Here is a 6,921-nt window from a genome sequence, read left to right on the forward strand (position 1 = left end):
CCCCCCCTTGAGCAAACTTCATCCCGCCATATTAAAAGTGGAAATGTATCCGCTTCTATTGTAATTACAAACCCACTGGAGGCGAGGCTTCTTGATCTCTGCAGGATCCTTGCTTGTTTTTCTTTTTCCGTGCCTTTTCTTGCCGCTCTCAACCAACAGGACACGTTCATGCTGCGATATCAGTTTTGTTTTTCTTCTCCTTTCTTTCTGTAGGACATTTTCACATCTAATAAGCTTGAAATCAAAACAGCATTTAGGGAGGCAATAAAACGACGCAATAAAAAATGAAAGGTTTTTGACTGAAGGAGTTTGTAGAATGAGAGAGAGTCTGCGTCAGCCTGTATGTGAACGGAGGGATTTGTGGTTCATATGCAGCCCAGTATGTTTTGCAAATAGCGTCCCAGTTACATAAAACAAACATTACACACTCAAACACTGAAGCATGTTTTAGCTGCATGGAAGGCTTTACATTGGGGGAAACTTTGGTTTCTGCAGGGTTTAAAAGAGAAGGAATAAAGAAAACCACCATCCATACACTTGCATTTAAACAGGCACATTGAAGCCAGCAGATTTTACACTGGTTTAAGAGCAGAGGGTGAGGAAGAGGGTAAGAGTCTGATGACCCCAAAGTGATCTGCGTCCCAGACCAGTCAGGTTCTACTGTAAGATGCGTGGTTTAGCAGCTTCCCACAAAAACAAAAGCATATTCAGGGCAAACAGAAGAGTGTGTGTGTGTGTGTGTGTTCTTGAGAATGTCGTTCTTGTTTCCAGAATGTCCTGCCGACTGGGAATACTTTCGGGGATTTTTCATCCCTATTCAAGTGATGCTGTTGCTGCATGCAACATGTATTTTCCCAGTTTTACCAAAAGCAGTAATGCTGGGATGCTTTCAAAAACACAACAACCCTTCAGATGAAGAAAACTGAAAAATATTCAAACCATAAACCTTTAGAAGCGATTCACTGAAATGAATTTATGTCAAATATTTGGTTGACAATATGACTGTCTATACTATCCAATAAGAGCCCAGTTTTTTTCTTAAGAATCCGATTTTGTTTATTTTTTTCTCCTTGGCGGTTTCTTGCCTCCTTCAACCATTTCAGACCTACAGTCATGTAGACCTAAATGCATGCCATGATTTAAAAGCTTATAGCGTTAAATACAGCAGTTGTTACTCTTAGTAATTGTTTCCAACGATACAAACGTTTTCTCCTATTAGTTCTGCACAGTTCTATTAAGGTCCTGCCAAAGGAGATTGATCATCCATCTGGAGTTTGAATGGATCATTGCAACACTTTAATACTGTTCTTTTTTATAAGCCCTCATTTTCCCGTTTTACCATCATGAAAAGTGTACATTCGCAATCAATAAAATGTCATTTTTCTGTTTGCAAAATTCACACATGCACACACAAATCTTACATTATGTCCAGGCTATGAAAGACAAAAGAAACAACAAAATGCTGCAACTGAGGTTGTTAGTCTGTACACTTTTAAATCAAAGACAAATTAAGTTGAGTTTCTGTAAGAATCTGTAACTTGAAGTAACTTTAGTCAATCAAATGTCCAGGTGATGGTTGAGAATTACAATGACTTTAAGCCCTTTAGGGGACAGACTGGCAGTGAAAGCAAAAAAGACCAACATTTGCAAAAATCGTGATACATGACAGAGCGCTACAACAATACCAACCACAACCGCAGCATTTATGCCAGTCATGTGAAATTTTATGGTTTTTGTTTGTTTTTGTTTTATTTTTGTGCATGACAGGGACCAAACAGCAGAGATCCTCTTTGACTTTTCCAGTTTTAAAAGTCTGCAGCATTGCAGAGGAATCCGTCTGTTCCACAGCCACAAAATGGAAATATTCTCCTGCTTTCTAGAAACAAAGAATGCTTTCAGGCAACATAACAGGCACGAGTTGTGTAACATGGAGCTAACATACAGCAATGGTTATCGTATCTAAATCCATCGTATCTAAATCCAGTCCAATTTCCCTTCGTGCATGCGAGTGCTTTAGGGAAGTCTCAACATGCAGAGATAAGCAGATGGGAATTAAGGTGGGGCATATTTAAGATGAGATTGTAGTCGTGGAAAGCTGGAAAATTGAGAAACGTGGTGTGAGGGCTTGTAAAAACCATTTATTACAGAAAAAAAAAACAGAGCAATAACGCTCTGTGGTTGTATTCCTCTCCCAAAATGTTTAAGTCACTTTTGGTTTGCTTCCATGTTTTTCATTTGTATTTTTTTTCTTTTTACAAGCAGAAATTCAGAGGATGTCTTTGTGTATAGATGCATAACACTGTAACTCGTGAAATAGAATAATTGTTTTCCTAATGCAACCATGTTTTACTATGGGATGGTGTGTTGAGGGTGAAGGAGTGCTACAAAGGCTCTGGCATAATATGTGTTATATGTAAGCTAAAAAGTTTAAATCTGGCCTCATCTGACCAGCACATCTTCTTCCACATATATGTCCAGTGACCTGTGCATGATTGGTGACAAACTACAAATAGAACTCATTGATTCCTTTATTATATAACAATTTTGTTGCTAGTCTTCCATAAAGGCCCAATTTTTTGCAGATCATGACTAAAGTCAACTTAGTTGACTAATTTTTCCCACCAGAGCTGTGCATCACTCCAGCTCCTCCACAGTTACCACGGGCCTCTTGGTTAATGCTCTGGTTAATACTCTCCGTTCTCCGCATGTCGGTAGACAAACAAGACTTGGGTGGTTCAAAGTAGCGCAAAGCCGTTTCTTTCCTCAGGTGAAGGATTCAACAGATGTTCAAAGATTCAAAGGAAAGGGAGCTAAATTGGCTAAATTGCAATGTCATTTTCAATATTATCCCCCATACCTACTACCTCCCTTTCTGCTTCTGGGGAACACGGAGGGAAATGTTTTTTTCTTCTCCTAAACATTTAGATGGTACTGTGAGGGATTTTGAATCTCACATTATGTGACAAGTCCTTGGAAATCTTATCAATTTCCTAATTTCAAGAACAAGTGTTGAGGAAAAAAAACAAAAAAAAACAACAGTATCAACTCAAAAATATACTGCATGCAAAATTTCTAGTTTGTTCCACTCATGACCAAAACTATGAGCAAAAGGAAACAGGACCAGAAAAGTCAAACCAATCAGACTGTGAAAAAGGAGTAAATTCCTAAGATAATGACAGGCGAAACGGCACAGAAGTGTCTCTGTCTCAATTCGCCTCCTTAAGCATGGTCAGTGCAGGAGACGGATGAAATGAAAACAAATGAAGTAGCAGAAAGGAGGAGGAAAATTAGCAGTCACATGAGAAGACAAGCGAAGGGAGGGGGGAGATAAAAAAAAAAAAAAACTGGAGGGGACTTAAAAGGAAAGCCTGAAACAAAAATGCAGAAAGAAGCCTAAGAAGAATAACAAAAGGTATGCAAGAAGAGTACATTATGTGTGCATACTGAAACAACTTTGCCCTTATAGAAAAAGCCACTAATGGTTACCAGAAAGAGGAAAAATAGAGACAGGCAGGGAAAAGCACTGATGTATTCCTCCAGCAAACAGGCTAAAAGCATTACTCACAGCTGTATGGGCAGTGCAGAAGGAGTAGCTTGTGTGCGTGGAAGGAGTTTGGTGATGTCGATGTTGTTGATTGTGAGGTATATATTGCTGAAGACTTGCGTGAGTGAAGTGGCTGCTCCAGCTTTCTTGACCACCACTGACACCAGAGGCCCAACCGGAGTTGATGGAAGTCATCTTGCTGCTGTGGTACCCTCTCACTGCTGCGCTGGCCTGACGGACCGAGACAGGAAGCTTGCAGAAGAGAAACCAAGAGGGAGAGCAGCAATTAATATTCACATCGGGAAAAATCACCATCACGACAGCGAGCGCGCCTGGTTCTGCAACAGGCAAGCGCTGACAGCTACGTGCACTCTTGGTGACCTGTGTTAGGAGAGAAAGCAGGATGTTGTTTTGATCTGAAATCTCCATGCCAGACCAACAAGATTGTTCTCACACGTTCTTTTCACGCAAGCTCTCTTTTGCTCCCTCCCTCCTCGGTTCTCTTCGGGAGCACCAGATGTTGTGAAACCCCCTTCTGTCACGGTTGAGATGTGTTCTTTCTGCAAAAATGCTGATTGGTTTGATAAAATGCTGGGATTGTGGGCAGGCAACAGGCTTCTCAGTGTGCCATTATGCGCTAGGTATCAACAGGGTTCAGGAAACACGGGGCTGAAGCTGCTGACACTCTTGACTTAAATTGCTGTGAGATGGGCTCACCGTGGCTGTCATGTCCACTGGAGCACGGAAAAAAAATAAAAATATGGGACACACATGCACACACTGATTAAAGGTATTTTAACAAAACCTTGTGCAGAAATCTTAGTATTTGCAAAAACTGTATTTGTTTACTCTGCAAAACATTTTACAACAGCATGTATTACTGCATTAAGTGTTACATAGAGCTATTTTAGATTATTTTTGGTAAAACAAATGAAAGCACTATTGAATATTTATGCTTCGTATGAACAGATATCACTTTAATTCACGTTAAGTAGTAGATGCTGCAGTTAATATTCTATAAAAAACAGTTTGCAAACAAAAGAACTTAAAGCTTCCTCGTTCTTGTATTCATCACAAAGATGAATTAAAGACACAGAGGGCAACTTTAGATCTACTTTGTGGGTTTTAGAGACATCTAATGGCTCAAACAGCAAATCAGTTGAATGGGGCTGCATTTTAAACCCCAACAATGTAAACATCACATAATTTAATGACTTGTGTTTTAGGTTTCTACTGCAGAGCTCCTTCCAACAGCTGTGTGACGGAGTATGTCACATGGCAGAGAAAGTTAGAACGCTGTACAATATAGTGTCTCTTATTGTGATGCAAAACAAGAAAAAACAATGGTGACTAATTTGAAAAATTATTATTTTAATACCTTTCAAATTCAGCCTAAAGTCAGTAAGTTTGACGATACGTCTCAAGCTATATTTAAACCAAAATACTTTGATTTTGAAATTTAGATGTTTTTTTCTAGTAATAGGGAACAAAATGTTGGTACAACTAAAATATGTTAGAGCCCAATTTGTCAGTTATGAATAATTGTAGGCATAATTACTTTCACTTTTACAAGACCCCCATACACAAAGCATCCTGTGATTGTTAAAAATTAACTGGGTTTTACCCAGTTTGCTAAACCCAAAACTTAATGGTTTAGTAAACTGGCAAAAAAAAAAATTAAAAATACATAAATAAATTCATATACACATTCACCAGCAACAGCAGTCAGAAGGAGAGTATAGTTAGTGACTCTGATTTTGATTAATGCACTGATCAGGATGGGGTCCTGATTGATAATGTCTTCCTGCGAGTAATGTGAGCCAGGGGAGATCCGAGAACTGTGAAGAGTGCTAAACTATCTACAGCATCCAAAAATCAGCTCTAAGAAACAGCCAAGACCTGATCTGATCAATACACCATCCTTCAGTCGACCATGGAGACCACACTTTCAACTAATAAGAATTTAAGAATCACTTTATTGGTGAAAACTACACTTTTCTTGTGTAAATAGTGTCATTTTTAGTATTCGATTCAACTGCAGAAATTGCAGCATGCTAAGTAAAAGTATAGTTGTAATAGATTGCTTTATTTTTTTTTTTCTTATTTGCATTTACTCAAACAATGGAGTCAAATTATACATTATTTGAACATTCAACAACTGCACATGATCTAGAACTACAAGTGAACATTACATCCAGAGCAAACACAAATAACTTTGAATTAAGTACAGCTGTATATCACCATTTACTTCTAACTAGTGATGTACAGTTGATGGTAGCCTTTGCTAGATTTTCACTGAGGTCAAAGGTTATCCCACACATGAGTTAAAGAAAAGCTAAGGCAGTAAAACAAATCCACAGCTGTGCTTACAAAAGCTTTCCAGGCCCATATTCTTCATCACTTATGACCCATAGGGAAAAATGTAAGGGCTAGCGTTGCATAATAAGTAAAATATATAACGACAGGTTTAGGGTTCATGTTAATATAACACAGGACAAGTCTGCTTCCCATAAAGCAGCGCAAACCAATTTACCACATAGAATCTATGGTTAAAAAGGAGTCCCAGTGGCATAATAAAGAAAACATAAAATGTGAGGAGAAGAACAACAATGTGTGAGGAACCGGTTTAAAATAGGAAATATCAGCCTAAAGACAAAAAATGAGAAGGTGAACATTTCATCTGCTTTTAACACAATCAAAGGCTCAGTCATAGGGTCAAATTTGAGAACTGTGTGGGAAGGAAGGACACATCATCATTTTAAGCTCGATCCCACTGAATCAGGTTACCGAGAGCTGCAAAGGCATTTACACATTCAGACACTGCTACTGTAAAAGCCAGAGGGGAAGGATAGCCTTGAGTATGGTACATTAAGCTGCATGGTCAAATACGCTTTTTAACGCAACTATTCACCAGTTCATAGAGTTTAAGTGCTGCCTCTAGTCATGCAACAACCTCCAGTGGCCTTATAAATGGGGATCATTCAGCCAAAGAGGAGGTATTTCAGACTAATGCACACACTGTATGCAGAGGTATTTTGTTGAAGACTCTATCCCAAGGCAGCACTAAATTATAAAAAAATGTTTCATATGCCCAAGTTGCACAGAAAAAAAGAGGGGGGGGGGGGGTCATTGGTGAAACTGGTTTAAGGCTGCATGGTTTATATTCAGCCTTTAAATCACAGGGCAGGATGATGCTTTTACACTACACTGAGATCTGACGGTCTCAACATTCCTCTACCAGAATGCATGATTGGTCCCCAGACTGAAATTCATGTCACAGACTTTCAACACCTCATCAGAGAGCTGCAGTCGCTCCATACATCTCTGGCTTATAAAAGGATATGGTTACACTTGCTATTTTTTGCTTTAAGGGGGAA

The 6,921-nt window shown here is 39.0% G+C and overlaps 1 long non-coding RNA gene across 1 annotated transcript; it reads right to left on the bottom strand.

Annotated features, from left to right (window-relative positions):
* Positions 1–208: 208 nt before the first annotated feature.
* On the bottom strand, positions 209–3,655 carry LOC106938225 (uncharacterized). The gene is made up of 2 exons (XR_001422573.1): positions 3,566–3,655; positions 209–1,876 (listed from the first exon to the last, which is right to left on the bottom strand). It is a non-coding gene; the product is annotated as an uncharacterized LOC106938225 (long non-coding RNA).
* Positions 3,656–6,921: the final 3,266 nt, after the last annotated feature.

This window comes from Poecilia latipinna, unplaced genomic scaffold (assembly GCF_001443285.1).
Source record: "Poecilia latipinna isolate Pla-1442-1.1 unplaced genomic scaffold, P_latipinna-1.0 Scaffold2538, whole genome shotgun sequence".
In the NCBI taxonomy this organism is placed as follows: Eukaryota; Metazoa; Chordata; class Actinopteri; order Cyprinodontiformes; family Poeciliidae; genus Poecilia; species Poecilia latipinna.